Here is a 17,535-nt window from a genome sequence, read left to right on the forward strand (position 1 = left end):
AACTAGATGGCTGCTTGCAAGCTTTTAAGATCCCAGTCGCTACTCACCACAGTAGGAGGTGGAACAATGTTTTGTGTAGTATATTATGCCAATTGAGCTTGATGTCCTCTGCGACTATGGTCCCAAGCCCACAGGTTCAACTACTCGGTCCCTCTGGGCAGCTGGCTGTGACCAAGCAGGGACTACAACCTTGCCCCTGGTCAGCTCCACTATACACCTGGGAATTCAGATCATACACATAAAGTTATAGGACAATTGTCTGCCTGTTAAATAGCTTTTTGAGATATAATTAACATGCCATATAATTCACCATTTTAAATTGTATGATTCGAAATTTTTTGTATATTCACAGTGTTTTGGAACCATCCCAGTCAATTTTAGCACATTTTTGTCACCTGAACAAGAAAACTCATAGCCTTTAGCAGTCTCCCTAACCCATCCCCTGTCCCTCCCTCTGCTGGTCCTAAGCAATCCACTAATATACTTTCTATTTCTATGGATTTGTTTATTCTGGACATTTAATATAAATGGAATCATCCAATATATGTTCTTTTGCAATGGCTTCTTTTACTTAACATAATGTTTCAAAGTTTATCCATGTAGAGGCTGTTTTTCTTGAAAGAAAGTTGGGGGTCAAGTGAGACATAATGAAAATGGTTGTATGGAAGTTATCAGGTGCCGTCAAGTGGGTTCTGATTCGTAATGACCTTATGTACAAAAGAATGAGACACTGCCTCGTCCTCCACCATCCTTACAATCATTGCTATGTTTGAGCCCATTGTTGTAGCCACTAAGTCAATCCATCTCCTGAGACCCTTCTTTTTTGCTGACCCTTTACTTTACCAAGCATGATGTCCTTCTTCAGGTCCAATGTACCTTGCAATCCTCACTTATAAGGAGCATTCTGGTTGTACTTCTTCTAAGACAGATGGAAGCAAGGAAGCAAAATTCTGCATTTTATGGGTGCCCAAAAAAGTTTTGTTGAACATTTTTGCTTTATTTAAACTGACTGGTAGGCACTAAATCTCTAAAGAGAATTATGAACCAAATCCTATACTCCAAAATGAAGCACTGGGTAAAGAAGGTAGAATCTGGAGTCAAACTGCCCGGGCTCAAGTGCTAGCTCTACCCACCTCCCCATCCTGTTGCTTGAGCAACATCTCTCAGAATGTTTCCTTGCCTGAAAAATAGGGACTAAATATATCTAATGTATAGAGTGGCCACTGAGTCAATTCTGACACTATAGGACATAGTAGTAATGCCCCATAGGGTTTCCAAGACTGTAAATCCAGAGCTTTTGTTTAGCAGCCCAGTGCTTATAACCACTGTACCACCAGGGCTTGGCATAGTGCCTGGCCCATGATAAACCCTTGATAAAATTGGACAATTATTGTCATTAATTATTCAAAGAGTTATAGTCAGTTAGACACATAAATGTCTATAGCACAATATAAGTGTCTCAAAAGAAGTAGGATCAAAAGGTCACGGGCACAAGGGAGGGAATAATCAATTCTAGATGCAGTAGTAGCTAAGGCATCCCAGCCACTCCTTAATGGTTAGTGGTAGGCTGGTTTGTTTGGGACATTTATGTTACCAGCCAGTTCAGTCCCTCAAGGCCCTCCTAGTTCTTTGCCTCACTGTGGAAGATGACCTTTGACCTAGAACTTAAAAGTTAATTCTAAATTTTCATACAGGGAATGAAAGGGCCAGGGTGGGAGTGGTGAGGATTTTTTATTTACTTATCTCAAGGAATATGAGTTTACCAAATGATTGGTAACCACATCGCCATACTCCACTTTTTAAATTCTTTTTTAAAAATAACAAATAAGTTACACTGACTTCTATGGCTTGAATTATATTCCCCATAAAATAAAGGAAGAGAAACACAGTGTTTGTTCTGTTCATCCCATGAACTATATGTCATTGTGACTAAAGAGTTGGTTGAGGAGAAATTTCTCACAAAAGTATTACAGATAAAAAATGCAGGTAGATTGATATCATTAGAATAACACCAGTTTGCAACTTCAATGAAATAATTTTTCTGGTTGGTAACATCATGAAAGGAGAGATAAGCAGGCATTATATACCTCCTGATATTTACAACATCTTCTATGAGAAAACAAACATAAACATGGTCAAATCTCCAGAGCTTGTTATTCATGTAATAAGGGGTACAGAAGAACTTGTTGAATAATACCACAGAGATGTAATCAGCAACATTCAGACTATGGGAAACTCAGTTTCTTCTACAAATAAGAAAATAAAATAAGAGTAAGAAGGGTAATCTATATAATAAAAAAGACTTACAAGATTTATTGGAGTCCCTGGGTGGTGCAGTTGGTTAAGTGGCTCAGCTACTAGCTGAAGGGTTGGTGGTTTAAACTCACCCAGAGGAACATCGGAAGACAGGCCCGATGATCTGCTTCTGAGATTTTGTTGTTGTTGCTGTTATGTGCTGTCGAGTCAGACCCGACCCATAGTGACCCCTCCTTAGGTTTCCAAGGTGGTATCACTACCAACCCTCCAGCCTTCTGATTAGCAGTCAAATGCCTTAGGCACTATGCTAACCAGAATCTTATGGAGCAGTTCTACTCTGTACACATGTGGTTGCTGTAAGTTAGAATCAGGTTGGGGTAATTAAATTTGTATGTCAACTTGGCTGGACCTGGTTGAGTGGCTGGGCTGCTGGTGGTAGTTATTCCCCATGATGAGACTGGCAATCAACTCCATGGTGGGATTTACCACAAGCAGCTGAGTAGCTGCCTTTGGGATGTGGTCTGCTTCCTGTATATAAGGAGAAGCCTTGGGAATGATCTCTAGCTTATGGCACGCTTGGACCCTGTGTGTAGCTGTGTCATTGTTCCACAGCTTGCCATGCTTTGCTGACCTTGGGACTTATAATGGACTTGAATGAATGGCCTGCCATGTAGTTTTGTAACATCGGGACTGTGCCATTTCATCTGTCAACCTTGGGCTTGTTAGCCTCGCAGCCAGTAGCTGCCTGAGTGAAGACATGCCTCTTGCTTCAGTGGGCTGGGAGCAAGAGGCAGAGCTGAAGCCCAAGGTCGAGGGGCTTTCACCCAGCCCCTAGAGCCTGGCACTTTGAAGTCGGACTTAAAGCCTCTAAATTGTAGGAATAAACTCCTGTTTGTTAAGGCCATCCCATTTGTGGTATATTCTTGTCAGAGCGTCACTAAGTAACCAGAACACAGCTCAAAAGCAACTAACAACAACAATAGCAGCAGGACATTTATAAGTCAATTACTGTATGGAACTTAGTTGTTGTTGTTGTTATGTGCTGTTGAGTCGGACACAATTCATAATGACCCTCCCTCGGGTTTGCGAGGTGGTATCACTACAGAAGTAGATTGCACAACCTTCCTTCCGAGGAGTGGCTGGTGGGTTTGAATCACCAGCCTTTTGGTTAGCAGTCAAGTGCCTTAGGCACTACGCTACCAGAGCTCCCTGGAACTTAATTAGGTTCTTTTTTTTTTTTTTTTTTAATTTTTCTGTTTTTATTACATTTCCTTACCCAGTATTAGGGAGCTCTGGTAGCATAGTGGCTAAGACACTTGCTTGCTAACCAGATGGCTGGCGGTTCAAACCCACTAGCCACTCCTCGGAAGGAAGGTTGGGCAATCCTACTTCCGTAGTGATACTGCCTCGGAAACCCAAGGAGGGGTCGCTATGAGTCAGGGCCTACTCGACAGCACATAACAACAATAACAACAACAATCCAGTATTAAGCTTTACTAATAATTTCAATGCCTATTTGGATTCTCATTCAGACAAATAAGCTATAAAAATTATAAGACAATTAGAGCAATTTGAACTGACTAAATATTGAATAATATGAATAGTTAAATTTTTGGTGCAACAACAGTATTGTAGTACATTAAAAACAAAATTTGTCATTTATACAGTCTGAAAATTAATAAGGAAAATGATATAATGTCTTGAATTTGATTTGAAGAATCAGGGAGGAGGGGGCTAGGAAAGAGGATATAGAAGAAATAAGATTAGCCAAAAGTAGGACTAACTGAAGCTGAGTGATGAGAACATAGAAGTTCATTACCTGATTCTACTTTGGTATCACACTCATCTGTTGTATTGGAGTGGCTTTGTGTGTTGCTGTGATGGTATTTCAAGTATCTGCAGGGTCACCCATGGTGGATAGAATTTCAACAGAGCTTCCAGACTAAGATAGACTAAGAAGAGAGGCCTGGCAATCTGATTTCAAAAATGAGCCAATGAAAACCCTGTGGATCACAAAAGAACAATGCCTGATACAGTTGTGGATGATGAGCCCCTAGGTTGGAAGAGAGCTCTAGTAGCATAGTGCCTAAGGCACTTGACTGCTAACCAGAAGGCTGATGGTTCAAACCCCCCAGCCACTCCTCGGAAGGAAAGTTGGGAATCTACTTCCGTAGTGATACCGCCTCGGAAACCAAAGGAGCGGTCGCTATGAGTTGCGTCTGACTTCATGGCACCTAACAAGAACAGCAACAAGTTGGAAGGGACTCAAAATACATAGTGGCCACAAGAATGAACTGAAACACACCAACAATCATGGAGATAACATAGAACTGGATAATACTTTGTTCTGTTGTACACTGAGTTACCATGAATTGGAGCTGACTGGACAGCAACTAACACCCATCACAACTTTTGTATATGCTTGAAGTTTTCACTAAGAAAAGTGTAATTATTGTAATAGCAATTTTTATAATTATATCAGAGACTTGCCTGGAGGCAGCTGAAGGAGAACATACACAAGTCTGGGTGCTGGTCATGTGCAAACTTCAGATCTGGGGTAGCTCTTGGTTGTGCTCTAATCCATGCTCTCAGCTTTCCTCACCCAGGCTTTGTCCTCAACACCTTGGTTTTCCACCACTCCTTGTGGTCTTTATGCTACTCAGCCATCCTTTCAGCTTCAGTGCCTGCTGCCAATTGCCAGTTCTTTCTACCACCTGTGTATGTATTCGGAGAGCAAGCTAGATTGGCCCACCTTCTCCTTTTGTTCCTGATCAGGCTATAGCTCAGAGGCTGACTATAGATGGCCCAATTTGGTCATTATGTCCTCTTTTGACTTACTCAACCCAGGATGGGAGAACAGCGCCTTTGGAGCCCTGACTGTGGAGGGGTGGTGAGTGCTGATGTTTAACACACTGGATGGAAAGCAACTTGGGAACCCAGAGCGAGAGTTGGTAACCTGACCGAAAACATTTTTCCTTTCAGTTTTAATAGTAAATCTGAGTGTGTAGGCTTAAGAGATGTCTGAGTGCATTTCCTCAGTGATTTGTACGTGGGGTGGCAGGAATGGGAAGTCTGAGCAAAGCCATTGTGGCTTTAGAGTGGGATTCTCACACTGAATTGACATCCAGAGCTACCTGGACCTCCTTTCCTAGCAGTGAATGTTCTGGGGTTGTATGTCTGAGTCTTCTCACTAACTGTATCCAGGGGGTAACTCACCTCTTCTGTGCCTTTCTTGTTTTGCAGAGTAGGGATTAAAATAGTAGTACATGCCTCTTGGGAGACCCAGGGTCAACTCCCAGCCAATGAACCTCACATGCAGCAGGTGCCCATTTGTCAGTCAAGGCTTGTGTGTTGCTATGATGCTGAACAGATTTCAGTGGAGCTTCTAGACTAACAGGAAGTAGGAGGAAAGTCCTGGTGATCTACTGAAAAATCTTTCAATGAAAACCTTATGGCTTACAATAGTTTGATCCCATTGTGCATGGGGTCCCTATGAGTCAGAGGCCAGTTCCATAGCAGCTAACAACAATCTATCTTAAGATTGAGTAAGTTAGTGTGTGAAAAGAGTTAAGAACAGTACTTGGCACAGTGTATGCACAGGTGAGTGAAAGCTCCTGATGCTTTAATTCATTCTGCACTGTCAAAAGGTGCCTCAAGCAGGGAAGGACCATGCTCACTATCTGCCTGTAGGGATTTCCCAAAGGTTCCAGTGATGGAGTAAGCAAAATGTACCAGGTTACTTCAGAAGTGCTGGACCTGCTCTGTTTTGGGGGCCCAGTGGGCATCTGGTCTCCTCCTCCCTCTTTGTCCTGGTGGAAGTGTGCTCTACAGAGGCACACCTTTCACAGCATTGGTCACTTTTCCTTTGAGAAGTAGTGTCCCCTGTGGAGAATAACCTAGATTTGCCCTCTTAATCAGCATTTTGGCTTCTTCCCTTGTTGCCACACCAGCATTCCAGGAGGGTGAATTCTGGTGATGGTCAGCATCACTCATATTGGACACTTGCTGGGGTAGGAAAGCCCCCGAATCTCACAGGGTATCTGTCCCCAGTTGCTTTGGTGCCAGAGAGGCTGGGACCCCTTGCTTCCACATCGCTTGGCTTGCCCCTCCGCACAGCCAATCGAAGCTGTGGGTGAGCCCAGATCACACTGTGCTGACTCGTGGGGAATTTACTGCCCACAGGCGCGGGAAAAATGCACCACCCGAAAGGCAACAATCAAAAACCATGCAAGTCTTGTGGGAGGGAAATAACTTGGGCTATAGATTTTGTTTTCTAGGCCTGGCTTCTTGCCATGCACAATATAGAAAACAGATGTGATTAGCATTATGGCCTGTGTGTACCAGCAGGTGGTGGGACTGATGTCATTCCTGAAAGTATCTTTAACTCACCCAGCAGTCTGGCTCCCAGCTGGGATCCGGGGCTCTCTCAGGTGTAGCAGTAGGCCTTTCAAGAGTTTGAAGAATAACTTTAAGCCTGTCTTTAGGTGTTGGATCTTTGAGAGGTTTTTGTGAAACCTTGGTCACTTGTCCATCCTTCACACCTCACGCAAAAGTGTCCATAGTCTCCATACCTGATTTTTTTTCTTTCTTAGAGGTGCTGTGATTGACTTGCTAGGAGAGAAGTTGGAACCTTCTCATGCTGGCCTAGCCCAACTCTCCTGCTCATCTCACACCCTCCCATCCAAGTGCATTACCATTGCAGACATGACAACATTCTTAAAACACAGTGGGTCATTTCACTAGGCCATGACTGTTTAGGCTCCAAAATGCCTTTCACTACTGTGGAAAAGCACCTGGATACTTGAAGAACTGCCTGAGGACACATGGCTGAGGTACAGAAAGCCAAGGAAAATGGTCAAGGCCAGCTCCATAGGGGTTCCAGGGCTGGGGATGATTCAGGGTAGTGTGGGCCTGGACTTGAAGAGGAAGTAAAATCTGGAGAGAGGAAAGGATAGAGAAAGTCTTCTGTTGGAGAAGAAGGGCTTTGGGGAATTAACTGGAAAAATAGATGAGAGAACACTTCAAAGGAATGATAATAAGGCTTCATGACTCTGCAACATAAGGAGAGCAAGTCCAGCCTGGCTCCTGGGTGATGTTCCAAGTTGGCAATTACAATAAAAATGTCAGATGTCAGACTTTGCAACCTGCTCTGCACCTTGTCCTACTTGAATCTTGGTTTGGGAGTTAAAGCTGGACACTGTCTCCATCACCAAATGAGGACATATCAATGGAGTGAAAGGAAGAATTCTGAACAGCTTTTGGTGACAGTAATTCTACAATTCATCCAGAGAGCATCTCCCTGCCCCCCCAGAAGAGTGAAATACATGGACTTTAAAGAGAACATGGCATCATTTTGATGATTAGAGTATGTCTGACCCCAGCCATGGTCTTTTTAGTTACCTCATATGCATGTGAAAGCCGAGTAGTGAAAGGAAGACAGAAGAAGAATTGATTTATTCAAACTGTGATGTTGGCAAAGAATATTGACTATGACATGGACTGCCAGAGGAAGTCAACTAGAATGTTTCTTAGAAATGAGGATGGTGAGACTTTGTCTTGTTTACTCTGATATATCATCAAAAAAGGCCAATCACTAGAAAATGACATCATGTTTGTAAAGGAGAAGGTCAGTGAAAACAAGGAAAATGCTGAATGAGATGGATTGACACAATAACCACAACAATGCACTAAACCTATCAATGATTATGAAGATCGCATGAGACCAGGCAACATTTTGTTCTGTTGTATATAGGTTGCATGAGTTAGAGCTGACTCAAACTGTTAGAGCAACTAACAACAACAAAAAGAGGAAGGTGGATGCATAGCTCCAGGATTTGGGGCCTGAGGCTTGGAGTTCTGGTGAGAAGTAAATGAGATAAAGCACATAAAGTATCTAGAGTAAGGTCCAGCAGGTGGTAGGTGCTCAATAATTGATGGCAGAAATGATTATTACAGTATCATGCTTCAGGACTGTATCACTCAAACAAGTTGAGCTCACCGAGGAGATCAAGAGTAGAAGATTCAAGGGAGGGAAATGTGCTGATGTCACAATGCCCCCATTTATCACTGGCTTCTGGCTGCCTCACAGCCTCAGAGCACCAGAGAGGGGATGGCTGACAACAGCAGAGAGTACAAGGGAAGTGGGATTGAGAACATCAGGGTCATCTGCAGACAAAAAATAAGTACTGGGCAGGAGAACCAACAAGAAATGGCTAGAAGGATGAGGAATCACAGAAACCTTGCAGGTAACTGGTTGGGATCCTATTTCACACACAGGAGAACTGGCTGTGTTCATTGAACAAAGTCCCAACTGATGAACATAAAAACGCACACACCCAGCTGCAAGGAGGTCACACCCTTTACAGAAGGAGTCTTCTGTTTGGAAGATTTCCCTAAAATGTCTTTATATTCAACCAACCAGTTGCTTTCAAGTTGATTCTGACTCATGGTAATCCCATGTGTATCTGAGTAGAACTATGCTACATAGGGTTTTGGTGATGTTCCACATTGACAGTTCTAATCAAAATGTCAGACTTTATAATCTGCTCTTCACTTAGTCCTACTTGAATCTTGGAGAATTTTTCAGGCATGGGGGTAATAGCTGGTCATTCTATCACCAAACATGGACAGCATGGCTGGATTTTGGGAAGCAGATAGCCAGGCCTTTCTTCAGGTAACCTCTAACCTTTCAGTTAGCAGCTGACTGTGTTAAGTATTGCATCACCTATGAATTCCCCCTTTATTCTGGTCACATACAGATTCTGACTCAGTTTGTCTGGGAAGAGCTTTGGAATGAGCTCTTTTTTTAATGTCCAAGGTTTAGAATGATACTTAAATAGGAAAACAAAAGGTACATGTGAAAAATATATCAGTGTTTCTCCTGGTGCAGTGTTGTGGGGAGTTGGTCCTGGTTTCTTCCACAGTGGATTACCTCTTAACAGAACTTAGGACCAAGAAATGCTAAGCTAGAATTAGTAAATGTCTTTACTGCTAAGGATCTGTATGAACCAATAGGAAATATGATGATTAAGAACCACACAAGCCACAGATTTTTTAAAAAGTAACAATTAATATTCAAATTGCTTACTTTAAAAAAAAAACTAAGAACAGAGAATAAAAGATGTGAGTGAATAGATGTAAAAATTGATATACTCTTATGCTGTGATTCATGATGGCACTGAAGTATAGATAGGGTCAGGAGAGAGAGAAAAAAAGAAAGGACTAGTTTCTGTCAGGGATTCCATCTAGTTCATTCTTAAGAATCACCTGTGGATATTGTTGAAATGTAGATTTTGAAGGCATTTGACTGCTAACCAGAGGCTGGTGGTTCAAACCCACCAGCCACTCCTTGGAAGGAAGGTTTGGGGATCTACTTCCATAGTGATAATGCCTCAGAAACCCAAGGAGGGGTCACTATGAGTCAGATCCAACTCCACGGCAGTGAGTTTTTTTTTTTTTTTTAATTTTATATGGAAGGAAGGTTGAGCAATCTACTTCTGTAGTGATACTCCCCGGGACCCAAGAAGGGGTCGCTATGAGTTGGATCTGACTCAATGGCAGTGAGTTTGGTTTTGGTTTGGGGTGGAAATGCAAATTCACAGCAGTGGGTTGAAACGAAATGAATTCTGGTTTCCACAGAGGAGGAAGCTGTTTCTTTCCATTCTTGTCTCTGTGTGCTTAAGGCTGAAGTTTTGCAGGGAGGGTCCCCACCAGCCCTCACCCCACCCTGGTGTTTCTGCCCTGCCAGAGGTCCCAGAGGTCCTCCCTCCATGCTGGGAGCTTTTGCTCTGCATTTGGAGTTAGTATGGAGAAGCAGAAGGGAGAAGTAGGTTAAGGATGTGGGTCTGAAGCCAAAGTTCCTGGGTTCATGTTCAGGCTCTCTGGAAGGCTCATTGACTGGCCTGGGATCAGAGTTTATTTCATGCAGTCAGCCCTTCTGGTTCCCAAGTTCACACTCTTGCCGGTCTACTGTCTTTGAGTGTGTATGTATGTCTCTCTGTGTGTTTGTATTGTGTGTCCACGTGTTCTGTGTATATATATCGGTGTGTGTCTCTGTGTATGTGTCTATTTCTGTATATCTGTGTGCACGTGTATGTGTCTGTGTGTGTGAGTGTCTGTGTATGTCTGGTGTTTGTATTTCTGTGCACGGGTCTATGTGTCTATGAATGTCTGTGTGCCTGTGTGTCTGTGTATATGAGTGTCTGTCTGTGTGTGTCTCTGTGTATGTGTCTATGTGTACACGTGGGTATGAATGTTTGTATGTGCCTTTGTCCCATTTCTTCACATGTTACCCACAACTCTGTTGATAGAACAGTTAGGAGGCAGGCTGGCAAAGAAAGAGACTAAGAGGAGGGTGCTGAGAAGAAGGTATTTGAGTTGGAATCTACACTCTCCATGTCTGATGGCCTCCAGTGAAATGGGACGGTGGGGGTCTGCTGTGGAGAGAGGTCAGGGAGGTAGAATCCATTGCTCATAGAGGGGTGAGGTCATGAGGAATGTGCCTGGAAATCCAGAGAAACTAAGAGGATATTTGCCAAGTTATAGTGAGGGCCTAGTTGAAACCAGACACCAGGAATTTGTAGCAGGCCAGGCCTGCCTGGGAAATATTTGGCCTACTTTGATTTTAAGTTTTCATGTTTATTTATAAAATAAATGTTTACTTTACCTTTGTAATTCTTAAGGTCTTTAGGAACATGTGAAAGAATCATTTTGTTCAGGTTTTTACCTCTGAACTAGAAGTTGACAGCCAGACCTTTCTTCTCTGGGATACATCTCCTGGCTTTGCTTTCTCTTCTACCAAACTTATGATCCATTATTTCAGTCATGCTCATCAAGTCCCTAACCTTCTCCCACCCAGTTGTTCTTGCATCATGTTTTTCTACCACACTTGATCTCTTTTTTCCCTTCCCTGTGCTCCATCCCTCACTCTCAGGCTACTGAGCTGATGTCAAAGAGAACCCCCCACACACACACTCATACTCACACACTCATTGTCACAGTCACACATACATGCACTCACACACTGACATGTGTAGTTTTGCAATTCATGCTTTCCAAAAGTAATTGTAGGAGACACACAACAATTTTTCTTCACAATCTTCTATTTCCTTCTTTTTATCAACTTTTTATATCTTTTAAAAAATATTTTTATTTGAAAATATGCATAAAGTGCCCAAGGCAAAAATACATAGCTAAGTGATTGACCAAAAGTGAACAACTGGTAACCAGCACCCAGGTGGAGAAGTAGAGCACTACAGGCCCTAGGAGGTTCCCGGGTCCCTCCCACCACTAATCTCTCTTCTTGGAGGCAACCACTCTCCTGATGCTATGGTAAGCAAGTCTTTGTTTGATACTGAAGAAAGGCACTTCTAAACACTATATTTTACCTTTTAAAATATATTTTTTGCAACTTTTTTGAATGATTATACCACTATTAATCCATTTTCCTCCTGATGGACATTTGGTTATTTCCTGTTTTTGGCTATTATAATGAATGGAGTTGTAAACATTGTTAACCATGCATTAGCATGTTACACATTTCTGAATGTGGGAGTGAAATTGCTAGGTCAAAGGATACACATAGCTTTTCCTTTAGTAGAGAATGGCAACTGATTTTTTATATCCATATAAATTTTAAAATCACTTTGTCAATTCCTATCAAAAAATTCTGTTGGGGTTTTGGTTGGTATTATATAGAATCTATAGACCAATTTTAGGAGAATTGACATTTTTACAATGAATATAATGTACCTGTTCTTTTATTTAGATCTTTACAATTTTTTTTTCAATAATGTTCTATAATTTTCTGCAGAGAGGATTTGTGCATCATTTGTTAGATTTATTCCTAGTTTTCATATTTTGAAGCTGTTGTAAACAATATCTTCTTAGAAATTTTATTTTCTGTTTGTTGCTGCTGTTTAGCAATGAAAATAATTTTGGTATGTTGCCCATTTGTATTCAGTAACTTTGTTAAACTCATTAATTCTAACCATTTGTGGATTCTTTTGGATTTCTACATATACAATCATAGTATGCTAGTTAAGAGCACTGGTTTGACCAGAAGAACTAGATGATGCCTGGCTACCAATGCCAACTGCTTGGAAAGGGATCAAATCTGGAGATCCTGGATACAGTGGGAGGAAAAATGTGGAACAAAATTCAAAAACACAAAAATGACCAGAATGGTTGGAAAGGGACTGATGGAACCCCCGAGAGTATGGCTCCAGGTTACCTTTTGGGCCTAGAAATGGACTCACTTCCATGGAATGGCTCTGAGCCCAACAGTAGAAAGAACTACATACAGAACACCTATCCCAGGTTGATGCACCCACCTACTCTAGGGAGATGCACCTATTGGAGCAATTAGCCATGAGACACAGAGGGGTAGCACTCACGTAGAGGGAAAACTGGACAGACAGGAATGCATAGATAAGAAGGGCACAGGGAGGGGGTGGTCACAGGGAGGAGAGGGGAGGGGAGTTCTTTATGGTTGGGGACGGTAATTGTGCATGAACTATTCAATGTAAAACAAGTTTGCTATGTAAATTTGCACCCACAGCGCGCACACACACACACACACACACAAGACCATATCAGCTTCTCTCCCTCACTTCATTCATTCATTCATCAAAAAATAAATACCAAAAATAGACACCAAAAAGACAAATAACCCAATTCACAAATGGGTGGAGGACTTGAACAGACACTTCACCAAAGAAGATATACAAGCAGCCAACAAACACAGGAGAAATTACTCACAATCATTAATCATTAGAGAGATGCAAATCAAAACAACAATGAGATATCATCTCACCCCAGCAATAATAGCAAAGTTCAACAGATCAAATAGTAACAAATGCTGGCAGGGTCATGGAGAGATTGGGACTCTTGTACACCACTGGTGGGATTGTAAAATGGTACAACCATTGTGGCAAATGATATGGAGTTTCCTTAAAAAACTGAAAATAGAAGTACCATTTGACCCAGCAATTCCATTACTAGGAATATATCCTAAAGAGGTGAGAGATAGCAAACAGAACAGACATGTGTACACCTATGTTCATTGCAGCACAATTCACCATAGCAAAGAGATGGAAACAACCTAAATGCCCATCAACGGATGAGTGGATAACCAAATTATGGTATATCCACACAATGGAATACTATGCCACATTCAAGAACAATGAGGGATACAGGAATCATCTCGCAACATGGATGGACCTGGAGAACATTATGCTGAGTGAAATAAGTCAATCGCAGAAGGACAAGTACTGTATGAGCCCATTACTGTAAAAAGACATAGAAGGGTTTGCTTGGGAAAGGGAACTCACCTAGTAGGTTACTGGGATGGGATGGAAGGGGAGGGATTAATTTAGGGCTAGTTGGGGCTTACACACTGACATGGGTAGGCGGAGCAATATACGGGAAGGATATATGACCACCATGATAACATTGGGAAATGAGAGGACACTGAACTGTGCACACAAGAGATAGACGACAGATGCTAAAACCAACCAATGTGTCCACAACACCACATTGCCATTAACACCAAACACTAGGCTATACAGATAAACACATAAACACCTGAGATGATCAGACACAGGTCAATGAATAGAAGTATACTCTAGACCAAGGATAGACTCAGCTGAGGCTAATCTTGTACAGACACCAGTGATACAAAATACCTGCAGTCCTTACAGAAACAATAGAAGACAGACACAGAGTAATCCCTCACAGACATCCCAACACTATGGGAGAGAGATCCAATAGAGCTACTACCTCAGGACCATAGTATTGGGATACATCAGACTCAACTGGCACAACAAAATACATAAAAGCATTGCTCCACATCCTATACTGGTGAGTAGTGACTGGGGTCTTAAAAGCTTTCAAGCAGCCATCTAAGATGCAGCTAATGGTCTCCTAGCATTGGAGGTGAAGAAGAATGCACACACACACAAAAAACAAACACAAAAACAAGGGCATTTAGAACCAATCAACCCTAGGACAGACACGAAGGCCCTTGAGCCCAGAAGAACTGGATGGTGCCTGGCTACCGATGCCAACCACTCAGAAAAGGATCAAATCTGGAGATACTGGATAGAGTGGGAGGGAAAACGTGGAACAAAATCCAAAAACTCAATAATGACCAGAATTACTGGTCAGATGAAATCTGGTGAGACTCCCAATACTATGGCCCTGGAATACATTCTGTGCCTGGAATAAAACTTACCCCCAGGGGTGGGCTCTCAGCCCAATAGTTAACAAGATGTACACGCAGACCACTCAACCCAGAATGCCACACCCACACACTCAATGGTAATACATCCCTTAGAGCAATAGACCATAGGACACCAAAAGACCAACATTCAAACTGAGGAAATGCAGGACAAACAGGAGAGCATAATTATGAGGGGCACAGGGAGAGGGTTGCAGGGTAGGGAGGGAAGGAGACTAGGTTAGGGTTGGACATGGCGAATGGGGAATGAAACTAAATGTACGTGTGATGAATGTGAAACAAGCTCTTAAAAAAAATAAAAAATAAAACCTCCAGAACCAATAAATAAATAGATAGATAGATAGATACTAAATACTTACTGTTCATCCACTAATATGCTTCACATAATTCTAGGAATTGTAGATTGACCCGTCAACAAGACAGATTTTTTTTTTTTTTAAATTAGACTGATTTGGTTTTGAATTCTAATCTCACCATGTCCTAAATGTGTGACTTTAAGAAAGCTAATTTTTCTGATGCTCATTCCCCTGTCTATAAAATGATAATATCTCTGAGATTGATGGTGACTGCTGAATGAAATAAAGTATGCAAAATCTTAAATTCCATTAATGACTTTTTATCGTATTCATTGTTCTCTCTTCCTTCTTTCCTATAACTCCAGAGCCCTCAAATTCTGTTTTTCACTCTTTTATCGAATCACCCTCACAAATGCCCTCCTAGTGTCAACTTCAATGGGCACAGTTGGCTCTTAAGCTTCTTGATGTTTCTGTTACTCTTGACATCTCCATCTCCTTGGCAGGCACTTAATTTGGGGTTTCTGAAATGACACCTCCTCATTCTCATCCCACTTCTCAAATGGTTTCTGCTAATCTCCTCTTAGGCTCCTCTTTCACCTCTTAACTTAAATATTGTTTTATTTTTTTAATTCAAAGTTCAGTTCTCATTCCTCTTCTCATTCTGTTTAGATGAGAGATATAATATTTGGTTTCATCTTCTACCAAATCTATACATCTATAACTGGATATTTCCTGGACTTCAGGTTCATACAAACAACTGCTCATTGAACATATCTATCAGGATGGTCCATAATGTCCAAAATGAAACTGAGCATCCTTCTCTGAAACTTACCCTGCCCATTCTGTTGCCTATCTCTTACATCCCAAGCCAGAAACCCAAGTGTCAACTTAGACTCATCTCTCTCCTTCATCTCCATAGATAATTGTGATTATGTTCTATCCCTTCTTTTTTTTTCTCACTGCTATTCTCTCTGCTAACCAGAAGGATGGTGGTTCAAACCCACCAGCCACTCCTCGGAAGGAAGGTTGGGCAATCCTACTTCTGTAGTGATACTGCCTCAGAAAGGCAAGGAGGGGTCGCTATGAGTCAGGGCCGACTCGACAGCACATAACAACAACAACAACAACAAATTACCTTGCTTCAGTGTCTCATAATTTTTTTCCCCAATTGATAAACAGCTGCTTTACTGATCTCCTTTCAGCTTTGCTGGTCTCCAATGCATTATTATAGTGAAGCCATAAAAATTGTACTAAGATATCCTCAGATGTAAAAAATATCTCCTTCATATCTCAGAGGTTTAGCACAATAGGTGTTTATTTCTCATTCCTATAAGTTTTTTTTTTTTTTTTTTCCCTGTGGTCAACCACCCCTGTGGTGTTTCAGGGATCTAGACTCCTGTCTTAAAACTCTGCAATCTCCTGGGAGCTTGGATTCCTTTACTTCTAGACTATAGATGGGGAGAGAGATTAATGATTCATGCCAGAGCTTTCACGGGCCAGACTTGCAGGTGGCCAGAACTCAATCACAAAGCTTTATCTAGATACAAGGAGGGAACAACAATATTGGTAAGTAGGGTTTTTTGGCCAGCAACACGTTGACACCACCGAAGAGAAGTACAAACCTCTGGGGGACAGCTGTAAGTTTTGCCACAAAACTCTTTCTAAAAGGCAAAACTGATTATGCCACTACCTGCTTAAAGTTCTTCAGTTATCACCACAGTGCCTGCAAGATAATGATACAACTCTTCAGCATGAATGTTCTAGGCAGAGGAAATTGGTATCACAAAGTCCTATGGTGGGACTCTTCATGACCTGACTTCTGCTGTTGTTTACAAACTTGCTTCTCACTACAACCCCCTCCTCCTACCCATGTGCACCCTACTTGTGGGTTATAATTTTTGAAATCTCTTAAATGCAGTATGTCACCTTGTTCTTACTCGGATTGGCTTTCTGCTACTCGTCTATTAAAGGACATAAATCTGGTGCTTTCATTAGTCTTCAGCTAATTTGTGTTTTATACTTTTTTAGTCATATTGAACTGTATTTTAATTTTTAAAATTGTATCTTGCTATTTCCTACTTTTCCTTGAGTAGTTTTCATTCTCTTTATCTCAGTGATGTCTACTCAAAAATAAACTCAGTTGCCAGTTCCTCCAAGGAGGAAGATTCCTGCTTCTTAGGTGACCTGGGTGTCCCCCACTCATATCACCAGCCCACATTTCTATCAGAACAAGTGGCACACAGCATTGTACTCAGCTACACTCATAGTGGTCTGGGAGAGGAAATGGTCTGATCTGTTCTTAAAGTGGGGCCCCCAGGCTAGCAACACCAGCTTGACCTGGGAGCTTGTAAGAAATGCAAAATCTTGGGCCCCATCTCAGACTCACTGCATCAGACACTGTGGCATTGGGCCCAGAAATCTGCATTTTAATAAGCTTGCTAGGTGATTCTGTCACTGAGGAGGTAGACAACTAGGCTAATCTACCACTGTAATCTTGGCATCTGGCCAAGAATAACTGTTGAAATGAAATGAATTCATCTGTGACAGGAAGGGCTCCTGACTTTTCTACATTGGGGTTAGAATCTCTTCTCAATGTGCTTATGACACCCTTTGCCTGTTTTTGTCATAAGCCCCACATACCAAGTGGAACTGCAGACTTTCAGGGCAGGGATTCTGCTATATTCATCTTTCTATCCCTGTACCTGGTACTGATCAGGTGCTCAATAAGGTTTTTTTTTTTTTTTT

Source organism: Orycteropus afer, unplaced genomic scaffold (assembly GCF_000298275.1).
Source record: "Orycteropus afer afer isolate SDZICR_OR568_19922 unplaced genomic scaffold, OryAfe1.0 scaffold00139, whole genome shotgun sequence".
Taxonomy (NCBI): domain Eukaryota; kingdom Metazoa; phylum Chordata; class Mammalia; order Tubulidentata; family Orycteropodidae; genus Orycteropus; species Orycteropus afer.